Source organism: Pyrgilauda ruficollis, unplaced genomic scaffold, assembly GCF_017590135.1.
Source record: "Pyrgilauda ruficollis isolate IOZ18807 unplaced genomic scaffold, ASM1759013v1 scaffold31, whole genome shotgun sequence".
NCBI classification, from domain to species: Eukaryota; Metazoa; Chordata; class Aves; order Passeriformes; family Passeridae; genus Pyrgilauda; species Pyrgilauda ruficollis.
In genome coordinates this window covers 53,566-69,947 of record NW_024524489.1, presented here as the reverse complement: position 1 = coordinate 69,947, position 16,382 = coordinate 53,566, and the positions used below count along the sequence as shown (strand labels likewise).

At 42.3% G+C, this 16,382-nt stretch overlaps 1 long non-coding RNA gene across 1 annotated transcript in view; it reads left to right on the top strand.

The window, feature by feature from the left end:
* The window catches only part of LOC121357066, a 155,873-nt gene extending 140,378 nt beyond the window's left edge, over window positions 1-15,495 (top strand). Inside the window, exons 3-5 of the long non-coding RNA XR_005955677.1 lie at window positions 11,092-11,184; window positions 14,634-14,833; window positions 15,227-15,495. This is a non-coding gene — a long non-coding RNA (uncharacterized LOC121357066). The remainder of the gene's footprint in view (window positions 1-11,091; window positions 11,185-14,633; window positions 14,834-15,226) is intronic.
* Window positions 15,496-16,382: the final 887 nt, after the last annotated feature.

The following is a 16,382-nucleotide window of genomic DNA, read 5'->3' as shown; positions in this document are numbered from 1 at the left end:
TGAATGTGAAAGGGAAAATAGATCTGCTCAAAGATGCTGCTTGATGAAAAGGATGCAGTGATAAGACAGGAGATGTGTAAGTCTGGAGAGGTGATGCAGACACCTGTGGCCAGATGGGAACAGAGTTAATATCCCACTTAACCAAGTGTTTGGGGCTCAGCTGCTAAGCAGGGAAAATGGAAAACAAGTGTGCACTGTGATTTTCCAGCAAAACTGAGCTATAATGGAATTAAGGCTCTTGAGCCAGTCTTGTCCTGAGTGTGATTTCAGAGTTGGGTCAGACAGAGGAGCCCTGGTGAGAAGGTAGAAAATCAAGTTTGAAGAAAAACCACAACCCTGTGTAATTTTCTAATACTTTCCTTGCTTGCCCTGTCTGAAAAGGAGAGATGGGGACATGGTAAAGACTCATTTCAAGCCAGTTTTCAAGTTGTATGAGAGCTCAGCAGTAAGGAGAGGTTGGTGCTTCCTCAGAGCCAGGCTTGGTGGCATTGTCAGAACGCTGTGTGCAAAGTTTACAGGTTTGACAATTACTGGGCAGGGTCACTCGGAAGACTTTGGAAGGTTTGTCTACTTACTGGAGCATATGCAGCGATTTGAGGTCAGCTTCAGCTATAGATTTCAAGCTCTCTCTTGTGATAAAGGGTCAATTATATGAGTGGCACAGCACTATGATGAAAAAAATTACTTTCAATGTTTGGTTTTCTTCCTGCTTTTGAAAGTTAAAGGGCACACTTAAGGACCCCGAAGAATTGCCTACCCTGTGTTCTTTAATGTGACTATGTCTTTTCACACATACATATTTCTTTATATGTGTGTTAAATAAGGTTTAACGTTTTTATTCAGATTAACATGAGATATTCCATGCCACAGCATGAAAATTAAGATATTTTAACATTATCAGAATCCCCTGCAATTCATACTGCGGACCAAAATTTCATTAACATGGAGTGTTTTGAAATAGAGTGAATTTCATCTCCTGCTGGAAATGCTTCTAAGGTTTTCCAACCCACTTTTATTAGCTTATATCCATTAAAAAATGATCATGCTACATTTTCCCATGTTCTAAAGCTTGCAGCAACTGGCAGCAATGAGATATTAACCCAGAAGATGACTAAATGAAGCAAATGGAAGAAAAACAGAAACTTGAAAATAATTTGCACAAAGAAAATTTTTGGCACACCAATCCCAGATTTATTTTTGAGTGATGGGTTGTTTGTTTTATTGTTATTTGTTTGAGTATTAGCAGCAGATAGGAACCTGAATCAGAGCCTTCAGTAAGGTTCTCTTGTGATTGCTGCTCCATACCAGCCGTGGAATGCTTCCAGCATGATCCCACTTAAAAAGTTAGGGGAGAAAAATTCTGCAATCCAGAGAAATTAGGGTGTGAGCAATCACTGGCAATTATGTTAAGTGAGACATTGCACTGTTTTTCCCACTGGCCTTTCTTTCAGTTGCCAGAGAAACGTTTGCAATAGCTTTACAATATGCTTAGAAGTGAAAAGAATAAGCTATGAACATATTTAAGAGAATATTTTTTACTATTTCTCGATTTCTAATAGTCATTACTAGAAGTGCCTATTAGTATTTCTTAATCTGCAGAAAGGCTTCTCCATCTTCAGTGGGTTGTACTCACACAGGGAAAGTACAATGAAACTTTATATCTCCATCTGTGCAAAGATGATTGGTGACCCATTGACCTCAGTTTTCCATTTCTGGTCTGCTAGTGTTTGTGTCCAATTTGGGTTTTGTATTTGGACAAGGAAAAATGACTTTTAGCAAATTCTTCCTATCCTTTGGGAAGATGATTCCCCCATAATTTCTCCATGTCCACCCAACTGGAATGATTTTCTAATGCTTCTAGGTTTTCTTTATTAGAATTTCTGAACAACAAGTCAATCTGTTTTTATGAACCCCTTGCAATTCCCTGCGTACAAACATGAGCAATCCGCAGCTGATCCCACAGGTCCTCTCTTGCTTCTCTCATTACTTCTTGGCTTTACGAGTCTTTCCTGTCTTCAGAGACTTTTCTCCATCAGTTTGACTCTGTGTCTCAGTGAGTTTTGACCAGAAATATTGGCAGAGGGAGGTTCAGAGTAGCTCCAAAACCAGGCACTAGCTCTGTATGATACCTGAGCTCCTCCCAAGGCCATGCCTGCCTTGCTGGCACCTTTTCAATAAAAGGTGTCATGGCACTCTGAACTGGTACCGCTCAGCTCCTCAAAATTCTTTGCAATTCCCGATTCCTGACCTTTTTGCCCAGCCGACATCCCCTCTGTGTGGTGACTGATTCTTCTGCTGAGAGCAGTGCAAGGTGCTCTGCAAAATGGAAAGTCGTTGCCTCTCATCTGGCATGAGCCCGAGTGTGGATCACCAGGCACTGAGGCGTGCTCGTGGCAGACACATCTCCCTCCCGTCTTTATCCCTGTGGGTATGTGCTGATCATTTGGTTGCTGCAGCCCTGACTTTTTGGCTGCCCCAGAATCAAGTGACAAAAAGCACACATTAGCGTGATCCCAGATTGTGTCTGTCACCCAGGGTCACACGCGATGAGCCGCCAGCCGTCCGCTCCGCCCAGTCACGGTACACTGGACATTAATTAAACGGGATTCAGCACATGGAGTCGGGGTGCCAAGGTGCCTGGGCTGAGTCGGGCAAAACGCACTGGCCAGTGCAAAACGCATTACAGCAGCTTCCAAATATTTTCAGAATCCGAGACATGGGGTTTAATAAATTAGAGGATAACCAGATAATCGATTTCTGACACGTCGGAGAAGGGATCCAAGTGCCTAAAGGCATAGGTATTTAACCAAGGGAATACTCAGGTTTTTGTGGGTGAAAAGCTTGATTTGTAGCAGCCAAAAACTGAGTATTTTCTGGATCATAAAAAGTTGCTTTCTAATCTAGAACAATGCAAAATAATTTTAATTTTTATTTCAGTTAACTAAAAACAAAAGCAAGCTTCTATCCTCTTTATTTCTTTTCCAGTTCTTGCGAAGAAATCAATTTCTTTTTCTGCCTTTAGATAGACAGCAAGCATGGTTAGGGAAAAATATTTTTTTGCCAGGAAAGGTCATCTTTGCTGTGGAAATGCTTAAGTTTCTCCATGAAAATGGAATTTCCCTTCAGAAGTAATTTAGCAAATAAAAGTGATGGGTTTGTCCAGTGGCTGGAATTGTAGCACCTTCCATGTGAAAAGCTTTTTGGCATTAAGCCTCCACCACAGAAAGCTGAACAGAACCCCAAGTAAAACTCACACTTGTTCCTGACATGAAACCAACTTCCCAGTTCAAGGAAGGTTTAAGTGCCTGTTCATACCAATGTCATGAATTCTTTGGTGATTTATATTTTTTTTTTTCTTTTTAGAATTGCAAAAGAAAGTCAGTTTTTTTTTCAAATAAATAGTCTCTATCCTCATTTCTGGCAAACACAGAGATGAGAATGTGCTGGGATTCTTCATGATACATCAGTACTAGGGGGATGTACCCTTCAATACCCTTCCTCTGCCAGTTATTAATTCCTTTACAGCTGGCCCTAAAAGCTCCAGGCAGTAACATACAAATGGTCCTTGTCCCCTAAAAACCTGGCACAATTCAAGGCAGACAAATAACAGGAAGGATTTTTTTTTTTAAAAAAAGGTTTGCTGTTATCAGTGTGTTGGAGGGAGGGGAGGCAGAGCACCAAAATTTCACTGATTTGTCCTGAAGGCAGAGCTGACCACAGGACTTGGTGCCACCTTACCCTAAGGTCACACTCCTAGTGCTTGGATTTCTGGATTTTCTCCTTTCTCCCACACCTTCCTTAAGGATTGGCCTGAACATCTACAACATCTACAGTTTGGATTTGGATTTTTCTGCACTTAAAAACACACCACCTACCCCTGCTTTCCTGTCAGTCCCGGTTCTCTTGGCCTTTCTGTGTCCTTCAGATGAGAACTCTGAGATGAGGGCAGGAGCATTTTGGATGTTTCCACGCTAAAAAGCTGTCCTGAAACCAAGCACTCTCCTGATAGCAATGTAATCTGCGCATCCTGACGGATTTACTCCTTGCCCCTTCCCCTGGCCTGTCCAGATGTCCTTCCTTGCTGCCCCAAATGAAGGTCATTACTCCCACGCTGACATCAGCCATTGGTTGAAGTGCAGCTTTTCAAGCTGGAGGGAGGAGATAGGGGAGAGCAATAAAACCGTAGTTCATTGTATTAAAGCAGGGTAACGGCTGAGAATCAGGTGTGAGCTGGATGAACTGAATAATAGGCTTCAGTTAGCCCTTTGTGAGCACTCTGCTCAATCAAATTAAGACAGGAGGCGGGCAGTCAGCACTGCACACCCATCTCCCACAGATGCCTCAGAAGATTTGGGACGGAGACGTGTGTCCAGAGTTACATCCACAAACTCTTCAATCCAAACTCACCTTTCTCCCTTCTTATTTTTTCAAAGCAGTTAAGATTTCCTTCTGAAGCTGATTAACTGTTGGAGAAAAAAAAAAAAATCTGTGTTTTTTGCCTCCAAAATCTCATCTACACTTATCGAATTATGGGAGTTTTCTTATACAAAAAAAAAAGGTAGTGTTTCCTGAGTCTTTGGCATTCTTTTCATTCAGGAAATTCAGCAGGAACTTCAGCATTCACATAGAAATAGATGTGCATAAACACACAGTAACTGACTTCTTTCCACCCCAAACCACAAAGATGTTATCACTTTTAACCACTTTCAACCAAATTTCAAGTGCTGCTGCTGCTGTGGAAAGAGTGAGACCCCCATGTACATGAAATAACCTCTGCCATAATTCTATCAAAATAGTAACCTGGGAATGCAGGCCTCAGTACCCCTATTTGGGTGAGAATTTCCTCGTTGGAAGTTGTTACCCTGGGCTTTCTGAAGGGAATGGTGCTCTTGTTATGCCTGCAAGACTGGGGAGCCTTTTGGAGCCTGGCAGGCACAGTGAGCAGCAAGAGCTGTGTGGTCCAGCCGAGGAGTCCAGGAGCCCCCTGGAGCTTAGCGGCTCTGCAGGGCAGTGGGAGTGAGTGGACCCTGACTCTGCCAAGCCTTTTTGATGTTAGGCTTGTAAAGCAGCCACGATGCATTCCAGTTCAGCATTTCAGTCCTTAGAATTTTATAAACGTAAAGCTTGAAGGAGGGAAGCTTTAAACTGGCTGAGGTCTCCGCTACTTTACCATAATAATCATAAAATCATCCATGGCGTAGTTCAGGCTGTGTAGCCCTCACTGATGAGGAGATCTCCCAAAGTCCAGAGCACTGGCTTGACCCTTCTTAATGACTTCAGCTGTTCTGTGTTTTCTGCCTTCTTTGTCCACATTTGTGCTCCGTAATTTCATGTGAGGGTCTGCTTCTGTGTGAGAACAAACTTAACTCTGACCTACACTCACAAACTCTACAATTTTACTGCTGGAATCAGATTTCTGTGCTTGCTTAAAATAAGTATGAATATGCTGATATTTTGGGAATATTGCAAAGAAAGGAATTTCAGTAAGGGTTTTGGCAAGCTGGAGTTATGCTTCATGGGTGTAGTAAAGATGGCAAAGAGTTTCTGTAGGTCTCTGAATGTCTCAATTCTGGCCCAGATGATTATTTCAGCACTGTTACTAGTTCTTGCTTTGAAAAGGAATTTAGTCATTCTTTCCCATCTAATATTTAAATGCAAGTAAGGAAAAAAGGGAAAGCAGCCCCCTCCCCTGTTCTGCTGCTCCACCATTAGAGATGAATCAGGTACCTCACGAGGCTCTGCAGGTCCCTGGTGGTGTGTGTGAGCCCAGGTTCTGTGTTAGGCTTACACATCTGTAAATGCATGATACTGCTGTTACCCACTGATAAAAATCCTACACAGAGTGCTAAGTCTTTGCCTAGTGCTTTGACCCCTCAGCTCTTCACATGCTGTCCAGAGGAAGCCACCTTTCAGAGGAAAAAAATGCCCTGAATGATGATGATGAGTTTTAAAGTGTCAAGTAGTCATTCCAAGATTGCCCCAGGAGCAGCATCCTGCAGCAGGGACTATGTTCTGTAATTTTTATTTCTACCTAGCACTGTGTATAGCACTGAGCTGCCCAGGAAGCAGAGTCTCTGCTTAGTGAAAAATAAACTGTTATCAGCAGAAGTTGTCTGGCTGTTCACAGCTCAGAAGTACAGGAGAGAAGAGGTCAGAAATAGTTCATATTTCTTTTGTGCTGGAACTGAGCAGGCACATTAATTGTCCTCTGCCTGAGGCTTCTGGCCAGGGCCTGTGGGATTTGCACACATTGTCACTGGGGCACTAATTGGGTGATCATTTGAGCACTGCAGCCCTACCAAGTGATGCAAAGCTGCTGAGCCACCCTGCCAGTGCTGATCCTCATGTCTGAGCTGCTGTCAGCTGCAAGTACTTATGTCAGGTGGCCGCCAAAACCTCTCTCTTCTTTGGAAATCCAGGCTCTGTTCTGTCCTTTGTTTGCCCCCCCCCATCCCTCCCCCCAGCACTGTACTGTATTTCACACCAACAGAATCAAGTCATAAGTGGCAAAGAATAAAAATAGAAGTGGAGTGTGCATCTGCTATACAACTGGGATAAGTGTGAATCTGAACTTTATTCTGAACTTCATACCGTTGGAACAGGAGAGAATAATGCATGTAATGTGCCGAAAATGCAGAAATTGGGAAACATGGCTTGCTCTCTCATACAAACACCCCTTTATAGCAGCAGTGTCCAAGCACTCCAGCTCCTGGTAATGAAATCCGATCACCCAGCATTAACTCAGCACCTCAATACTTGTATTTTACAGCCTCATTGCTCCTTGTCCCTTCAGGTGCATCTACTCCCGCAGTCATACACGTGCCCACCACACCTGTCACCCAGGATTTTCCAGTCAGGCTGGTAAAACCTCACACATATTTGCACCTGACCACACACTGTAGCAATTCTCCCAACCCCTGCTCTTTTATCCAGCAGTGCAAGTACACAATCCCAGAGATGGACCTGCCAAACCTGCCAGGGCTGCACTTGGGCCTCTTCACAACTGCTTTGCTCATTGTTTGTAATTATTGCGTGCGCTCACCCAGTGCAGAAATTATCTCAAGTGGCAACTTGTGCAAAATCGATCTTGAAGCAGGAATTTGGTTCAAGTTAATTGCAAAGGTGAAAGACTATGACATAATTTCTGTCTGAGGACAGGTCTTACACACAACAGTACCTGTACACTTTCTCTCCTGGAGTATCAGGACTTTTTTTTCCTCAAAATCTTGGTCAATGCAAAAGGGAATTTCCATCTCTGTGCTAAGTCTCAGGGTACACCAGTCTGCCAAGAGCACTTTGTTCAAGAAAGGGGACTTTTTCCAAGATCTGTCTAGTTTTGTTTTCTACAAGCTGCCAGTGCCCTGGCAGTACAGTGTTAATATCCACCAGCCTCTCTCACTAATACATCTTAGGGAAACAGTACTTGATTTGAAACTGTATTTTTTAAAAAATGTTTTGAAGCAAGCCCCTGACACTCGCAAGCTTCATCCCTGGCACCCATTTCTGATGGTCAGAGGTCTATTGTGTGGGCAGCTGCAGTGACAGAAAAGATTCCTATCAGCTCTAATGCAAAGTGGGGAAAATTCTAGGCTAGGTTTTGCTCTGTGAAGCATGCAAGCCACTTCCACACACTTCCCTGGACATCTGGTTTCTAAACTGCATCCTATCTTGTGCCACCCCTCAAATATTTGGCTTGGCCCTTTTCAAATGGAGACAATTCAAAACCCACCTGGGCACATTTCTGTGTTACCTGCTTTAGGTGACCCTGAGTTGGCAGGGGAGTTGGTCTTGGTCTCCAGAGGTCCCTTCCAATACTAGCAACTCTGTGGTTCTGTGAAATCCATGGGAAAATTCCTGGAGGTTTCAGTAAGACTAGGTTAAACTCTTGAACAAACTTTGGGAAATGCTTGCTGCTTCTAGGGAAGGCACATCTCTCGATTTCAGAGAGTGGTTTTGGATTAAGATACTTTTGGAGATAAACATGTCAGAATTGAGAATTCTCTACTGGCTGCCTTGGCTGCTTTAAGCTGCAGTTATTAATTTTAAGCAACAGGATCAGTGTAGGAAGATTTTAATGTGGCCATCAGGTCTGAATGACTCAAGGACAGATCAACCACTGTTTTGAAGTTCTAGGTCTGTACCCTCGGGGTCAGACCACCACCAATATCAGTCTGACTGTGCCCTTCTCTTGCCATTAATCAGTTGTGCTGATTAATGTCAAATGAAATTCAGGTTTCTTTACCTCCAAAGTCCTATGTGGCTAAACAATAAACAGCTTTCCAGCAGGAAGTGAAACCTCCCCTCTGTTATGCTGGAAACACTCTTTGGGAAAATGTTCTAATCCTCTGTGATAGTCCCTTGTAGCATCTTCCAGCGGGCAGGTCAGGGCATTGCTGAGACACAAGTTACATCTAAATAGTCATCAAAAGTCTTATTTTCTATTAATTTTCTACTTGAATCTTTTTGGAAAAAAATTGAATATGAACAGAATTTTCCAGGATCATGTAGAAAGGATGTGACAGAGACTTTGATGGAAGCTGTACATTATTGCTCCCTGACTGCTCTGAGAGATTCGTGTGACCACAGCCAGTAGCCCTGGAGTGATGCCTTTGCTTGTGATTTCAAAGCATGCATCTCATGGCTATCTTACTGGAAGTATTTTATTTTACTGTTGCAAGGCAGTATTTGGATAAATCCCACTAAAAAATGGTGCTATTTTCTGCTGTGGTGCTTTAAACATATCAGTCACTTGTCCTGAGTTCCCACTGGTTCAAGTATTGTGCTATGTGGGTAGATCAGCAGGTGCAGGGCAAGAGCAGTGACAAAAAGGTTAAAACAATCTTTGAAATCAGACAAAAATCTAAAATACCTTACTGCTTGGTTTTAAATTTAAGTAAGTGTTTAAAAGTGAGTACTATGAGTGGTAGGAGAAAAAAATAACAAATATAAAAATAATTAGGAAGATTAGTTATTGGGAAAAAAACCCCAACTAAATCATAAAAATAGAAGGCTAAATGTTTGAAAGAAATGTGCTAAGACCTTGTAGTTAAATGGTTCATTTCCTGTTCCATTAAAACCTTCCTCCCTCAAGGGTAACTGGCATTTGCCCTAGAGGTTCAGGTAGTAAAGGAGAAAGGATCCAGAGGCAGGTGGAGAAAAGGGTTACAGGGGAATCCTCCAAAGCTGCTTTGTTCATTTACACATTCAGAAAGGCGGCTGGTTACTTTGCATTCACAACTCTGCACACACACATAGAAAAGACTGTATCATCAGAAAATATTTAGAAATGTTAGGAGTTTAGAAATTTGCTAGGCTAAATTTTATAGCCAAAAAAATATTTTATTTGGCTCCAGAAGTTAAAAGAACATTGTGCTGGTGCATTCTGTCTTCAGGGTCTGAAGGGATGGCAACACACAGCTCTTTGCTTCTCCCGAGACTGAGGTTAAATATCTACTTTAAAAACATTTGTTGCTCTTACACAGCCCTTCTTGTGTGGCATCTGATTCCAAAGCATTTAGCTGAGTAGATTATTTATAGCAAATCCAGGGATGGGGGGCCATGTAGTGAAGGCAGATCCAAGAATACAAGAGGCTGCGATACGCATGGGCATAAAAGAGCAGGTTCTACTTTCCATCCCTTAGCCATCTTGAAGGCATCTCATTATAAACAAAAGCTAGGTCTTTCATCACCAAAAGCAGCACTGCTCACCAATGAGCCATTCATTATCCCATATTAATGGTGTGGGTTGATCCATACTTTTTCCTTATAGTGTTCTCTGGATCAGTAATGAGATTTAGGGAGCTCAAGCTGAAGTAAAACCAATGAGGTATTATTATCTAAAAGCAGCTAAAACCTGGATGTGAGCTCTTTCATTAGGCATTAGACGTCAACTCCTGGGCTTCAGCAGCTTTTTTGGATCCCATGGATCAGTACCAGCAGCTTTCACACGTTGGTTGCCTGTGTTCTGGTCAGCTGAAGCTCTCAGTTGTGCCAGTGTTCCCCAGAGCCCTCCTGGAGGTGTTGATGGCCGTGGATGGGAGCAGGGATGTCCCTGTAGTCCTGCTCCGAGGAGGGACTGCTAAACAGATCACACTGAATTTCTCAAGGCTCCTGGATTCTCCAGTGTGTCAGAAAATAAACCTTGAGGCCTCTTATGTGAGCAATCATTGTGTCTGTGGAATGCGAAACATTTCCAATTTGTGAAGGAGAGCTCAGTTGCCTATACTGTACAAACACACACAAACACCATGTGGAAATAATAAATGTGTTTATGGTGGAGATCGGTGCTTCCTTTATTATTTTAGGATTTTGTCTGGATTTGAAACAATTGTTAAGAGCACTAGCCTCAGTTTTCATTACTGACATATTCATAATATTGACTTCACCTACTAAGGCAACTGTTCTCCTTCTCAGCATATATTCCATTATTTTTAAACATACCAGTTGTTCATCCACAAATATGCAATATTTAGGAAGTTTAATGGCCAAACTGATATTAAGTAGTGCTCTTCAATATCCTCCAGTTCTTCTAACCTTTGACTATGGAATTCAAATTTTGATTCACAGAAATTCATATACTGGAATTCAGGAGAGGGGGAAATTGTCCGGTTTGTAAACTTTAGTCCTCCTCTTAGTTTCTGAGGCAATACTTCCAGTTTTGCAGTTTAGGGTCATATTTAGTGTAGCTACAAGGTGCATTTTTAATGTCCTGGATGTCTCCTGTGCCTGGTGGGAGTGGGGTTGTACAAGATGCTGCAGCTGAACAGGAGGTGCATTGCCATGCCCTCCACTCACGAAAAGGTAACATGCCCTTTCTGCATGTTTTCCCCATTTAAATACAAGGAGTTACTGATACGTTTACATAAGCCTTACTAATATATACATAAGTAAAATTTGTTTTCCAGGAAAACTGCACACAGTTCTTTCAGCTGGATTTTGAAATGTCTTTGTGAAATGCTATCCTAAAACGCAGTATTCCACGTCAGGTTGACTAACATTTCATTTGTTATGAACTGAACATTTTTCCTGCCTTTTTTCTTTTTTTTTTTTTTTTAATTGTCTCAAAATAGTTACTCTGTGTTTGTATTTCAGATTACCTCATTATAGTTGGTCAGTGAGTGAAGAGAATCATTTTCTTGCCCAGCAACAATAATTGCCTATTCCATAAAATACTTCAACAACATTGTAAGTATAGAGACCTTTATGAAATGTCAGGGTTTCTATGACGAAAAACCTATGAATTTTTTCCAACTGTTGGAGGTTTTTCACTCGTGCAAGTTGGGAACAATGTGGACTTTTAGATAAAAAAATCATCTTTGGTCTGTGCAGAGTGTAATGTCCTCCTTCCATTTCCTTCCAAACTCACCTGGGCGGTGGGATATGGGAAGAGCAGAGATATGATCCTGGGTTTCCTACAGAAATGTGTGCAAAATAGATGTGGCAGTGGAACAACAAGGTGTTTAAAAAGTACCATGAAGGATCCTTGGAGGGTATAAATCCAATGTACACCTTCTATAATCCTGGAATACTGTATTCACTTCAAATCTCTACCTTTGGTACTTGAAGAGCCTTGAGGACACTCAGGACTCTTAACTGAGCACAGCTTCCCATCCACACACTAATGATCCATTACAGAAACTCCATACAAGGACTGGGGAGAAGGGTGAAGCCCATTTTTAGGATGGGTTTATTTTTATCTTTTTTTGGGAAGAGTTTATCCTCCCATTTTTTTATACATCCCACCAATGAAAGCTCAGAATTACTGAAATAATACAGTCTGTCTGTTGGAGTGGATTCTTCCCCAGGAGACTAATTTTATTTTATTATTACTGAAGAGAGCAGGAATTTATTAAGCCTCAAAAAGTGAAAGAACTGGAAGTTTCCTGCCAAGGTAGACATATTCCCAAGCTGCTCCAGCCCCTCCTGAGAAGCTCTTTTACTGACTTTCCCGTGTAGGAGAGAGACACAATTTTGTCCATATTATCAGCTGACAAATAAAACAACCAAATTCAGACAGGGGGAGGAGAGGGAAAATTTGTTCAAAAATATATTTAAAGACATGAACTTTCCTGTAGAGAAGTTTGTTTGGTGAGAAATGGATCTTTTGCTACAGGCTCCAATTTAAACTGGCTGACCTAGAAGGAAGAAAGTGCCTGGGAAAGAATGAAAAGCAAATAAATAAAAAGCAAGAAGCAAATAAAAAAATAGATTTTTCTCTTTCCCACTTTTCAAAGCCCTGTGGGTAGGATGGGACTTCTGTGTCCTACCTCTCAGGGAGCCAACAGCTTTATGTTTGTGCATAGCATGGACACAACAGGAATCTATCACATGATGGAGTGTGTGTTCCTTGTTCCTTGCTGATGCATGCTAATGACAGAAAAGTTAATTAAATCAGGCAGTTGGTGTTTGCCACTGGTTCAGAGAACAGAATTCTCCAAGGTTTGGTGGCCCTTGAGCAGATGGCATCCCTCCAGCCTCTCTCACAGCTACAGCTCACCCCTGAATTTATATGTCTTGCTCTCCAGATTCCCACAACCCACATGTTTATCCCCCTCCTCCTCCTCTTTCTTTTCCTCCCTTTCCCATTCCCTCTATTCCTGATCACTCCAGCTCTTACACTTGTCTCCCACAGTTCCTGCTGAAACAACATTCAGCTGTAGTGGTGCTGATGATGGTTATGGGGAAGGCAGAGCAAGATAAGCCAAGGCTGAGTGAAATATCCCCTCTTTGTAACACACAGGGTTGAGAATTTGTTTGGCTTATAGAATGGGACAGTCTTGACCTTAAAGCAAACCAGAAGTTTCTTCCAGATTGAAATACCTCAGAATTAAGGAATTTCCTCTTCCCTCGCTATCTGCATCTTCTGTTTTGTCAAAACCTCTTAAGAGACTGTTCAGTCATGCTAAGATTTCATGAATTTTAGAGTTTTGAGTCTGTCAGAGCAGATGGGCACTGGCAATGCTTGGCACTGCAGTCAAGAGCTTGGCAGGCATTACCACACCTGCACCGTCTTTAAATTGTCTCTCTTGGGAGTGGTGACACAGAAATTGGTATTTGGGGAGAGGTTCACTGGGAGCTGCAGGGTTTTTCAGCCAAGTGCCACTAACCCACGGTGGCATGGCCACCTCTGAGCAAGCTGGATCAGGGATGTCTGTCTGATATGCAGTCATGCCTTTGAGCTGCAGGGCTCTGCAGAGTTCACAGAGGCACAGCTGAATAGAAAGGCTGATTAGCATCCTACCCGTTGGGCCACCTCATTTCCATCCATGCTGTGAGGGGACAGCTGCTGAGGCAGTAACAAACACGCAGATGTGGCAATAACAGCACGCAGGGGAACAGGAGTTCTGTGTCTCTTCAGCGACTCACTTTTCAGCCTGGAGGAGCCCGCTCATCACAGGAAGCTTGTAGAGGTTGGGAACTCAGTTATTTTATTTGAAGTTCCATAAGTCATTCCATAATCGATTTTGATTGTCTGGGTGAGCAGAAGTGAAAGATCATGAGCAGGGGGATGTAGGCTGTAACCACCACTGGCTGTGACTTCAGGAGGTGCCATAAGGCCAAAGGTAACGTTAAACTCCAAGGCAGAGGGAACTGGGGGAAGAAGGGAAACACCCAATTCGCCTTCCTTCCCTATGTTCCTGTTACACCAGGTTTGTGAGGTGCCATCTCTTTGAAGGACTGACCTGTGCACTCAAGCACAGAGAAAATTTTCCCTCCAGTCCTCTTTATTAGGAAGTTTTGGTTCTCTGCCCTGTGGTTAAAACTGTGGCATATAAAAACAGTAACAAAATGGAGTTGATATCAATTATTACCTGAGGCTTCAGTGACCCTTCACCTCCCTACAAATGAGCAGGGGCTAATACATATAAGTTTGGAAATTAGGCAACTTATAGCAGAATAATACATGGGACTATGTTCAGGAAGGTGGTGCTATGTATTCTACCTTGTGGTTGAGATGGGAAACAAAATTACAAAATCTACTCAGCTCCTGATTGATTTTTTTTTCATCCTCTCTGTAGCCTCAAGCCAGAAATTTTTTTTTCCCTTCCAGAAGCAATGTAAAATAAAGGAGGGAAGATAATAAGCCACACTCTCAGTCTCTTATTAGTAAAAATACTTGAAAATGACCAGAAGAATGACTAAAAGTCAAAATAACTTGAAGGGAGAAGTCTTGACAATTATGTGAAAGGAAATTCAAATGGTCAGGGAGCACTGATTTTTCAAGGACACTCTGATGTCCTGACAGAAGCAGGAGCTTCACCCCATGACATGCAGGGTGGTGCAGTAGAAGAGAATAAGTTTGCACATGGAAGATTCTGTGATCCAGCAGATCAGCCGATGGCAAAATAGTGTTGAGCTTTTGTAATTGAACCTGTTCATTATCTAAAATGACATTAACTTTTCAGCTACTGCAAAATAATCCAAGCAGTATTTTTATTTGCTGGGAGAAGGTAAGAGTTTGCTGTAATTCTTAATTCATTTTTAGAAGATATCACTAAAGTAGTGACAGGGCCAAACTCGAGTTTCATATCTTCCCTACTCCCAAAATGAAGGGTGGTTTTGTTTCAGCATGTCTGCCCAGATTTGAACTTGTTTAGAACCCACAGTGGGATTTTTTTTTTTTTTTAATCCAGGGACCTCTTTTTGCTTGCTTTTTGGATGCTGTCCAAAATGGCAGAACCCTTGCAGGGCCAGACTGGCTCCAAATGAATTTACAGTCTTTAAGCTGTTGGGGCTGAATATTGGCTCAGCTGTTCATGGGATGCTTTTGCTGACAGACCCAAACTTTTATCTTAGACCTGAACCTCAGAATGTCAGCCGAATCTTGCTCCAGGTAAAAAAAATGGCATATTATGGTTTTGGGCCCATTTTTAACCTTTTAAAGTCCTGTTTCATTTGCAATGTAATGATGATACAGGCCTTCACTTAGCAAAGACATGTAGAAACACAGCTGCATTAATTTGAAAAAGATTTTGAAACAGACCCTTATACTCAGGTTTTGGTATTCGCATTATCTGATCTGTGTTCTTGATGAACCCCCTGTGAAAAATGGTGCATGAAAATGATAGATAGGAGATGGTACCTTCACTTGTCCTTGGCTCGAGGTAATAAGGGAACCCACAAGACCTTTGCTGTGATTTCACTGTAAACACCAGAAATTAATTTTGGTTTGTGTGCGGGTGTGTGTCTTTCTCTGCCCTTCCCCCATCTTTCCCCTTCTTTCCAGTTCTGCAAAAGGAAGTATCACGACCAGCATTTCTGCAGAGGCTGTTTGGACTTGCCCAGTACCTCTGTGCTGGCACATGCGCTCCTGCCCACGCAGCATCTGGGACACCCCTCCGGCTGTGACCTAACCCCATCCTTCTCCTGCTCTGTGCTGGGCTGCCCTTCCAGGATGTCCAACCCCATGGGCAGGATGGAGGCTGGGACGCCACAGCCCAGGATCTAATCCCAGCTCTTGGCTGTGGGGATGCAACAAATTCACTGTCAGCAAAAGCATCCTTTGCCCACGAGGTGGGTATTTAATATCTCTACAGGACTTAGCATAAAAGAAGCAAAATTCATGTTATTAAAATATTAATATAGTGGCTATATATGGAGAAAACTGCTTTCTGATGGTGGCTGGCTAGGGAGTTTATAGTCCATGATCAGAGCCATCTTTTCTTATAGACCTGATGCCTCCCAGATAATTAGTATAATTTTCAAAAGTTGCCTTTATTTGTAGTACATGTTCCTAAGACTCTTGACAGAGACCCTGTAATTTCAGGAATTAGTCCAGGCATGTAGTAATATTTAGTGCTTATGTTATTGATTTATGGACGAAAAATTCTGTCACTGGCAGTCTTTGGGAGAAGAGATTTGGATGTGTACACAATTAGTATTGCTATGCTCTCTCATTAATATTTTATGGGTGGTAGTTTGTTGAATGTAACATCTCCTTTTCTAGATCTGGGAGTGCAGGACATTGGACTGCTTTTGCTGGTAAAATTAGACATATCTGTGGTATTAGGAATTATTCTAGACACAATTAATTCTTGCTGTAGCTGTACTTGCTGCAGTACCCAGCTGGGACTGCTGCACAGCACAGAGGGTGAACAAAAACGGCCTTAAAATGAGTGTGGAGAGACTCCCATAGGAAATGGTTTTGTTTTTTAAAATCTGTGTGTGGCATAGGAAAGGAATGGGTGGAAGAATGATAACAAGAGAGAGCACGTTGGTGAGAGAGATAAGATTGAAAAAGGCTGGTAAGCAAAATGCTCAGAGTTGAGCCCATGTTTGCAAAATCGTGCAGCCTTTAGAAAAGCTGATGCTCATTTGGTTGTGCAACTGGTACTGAGGTCCTGGAAAATCCAGCCCTCCAAATTAGAAAGATAAGAAATTGT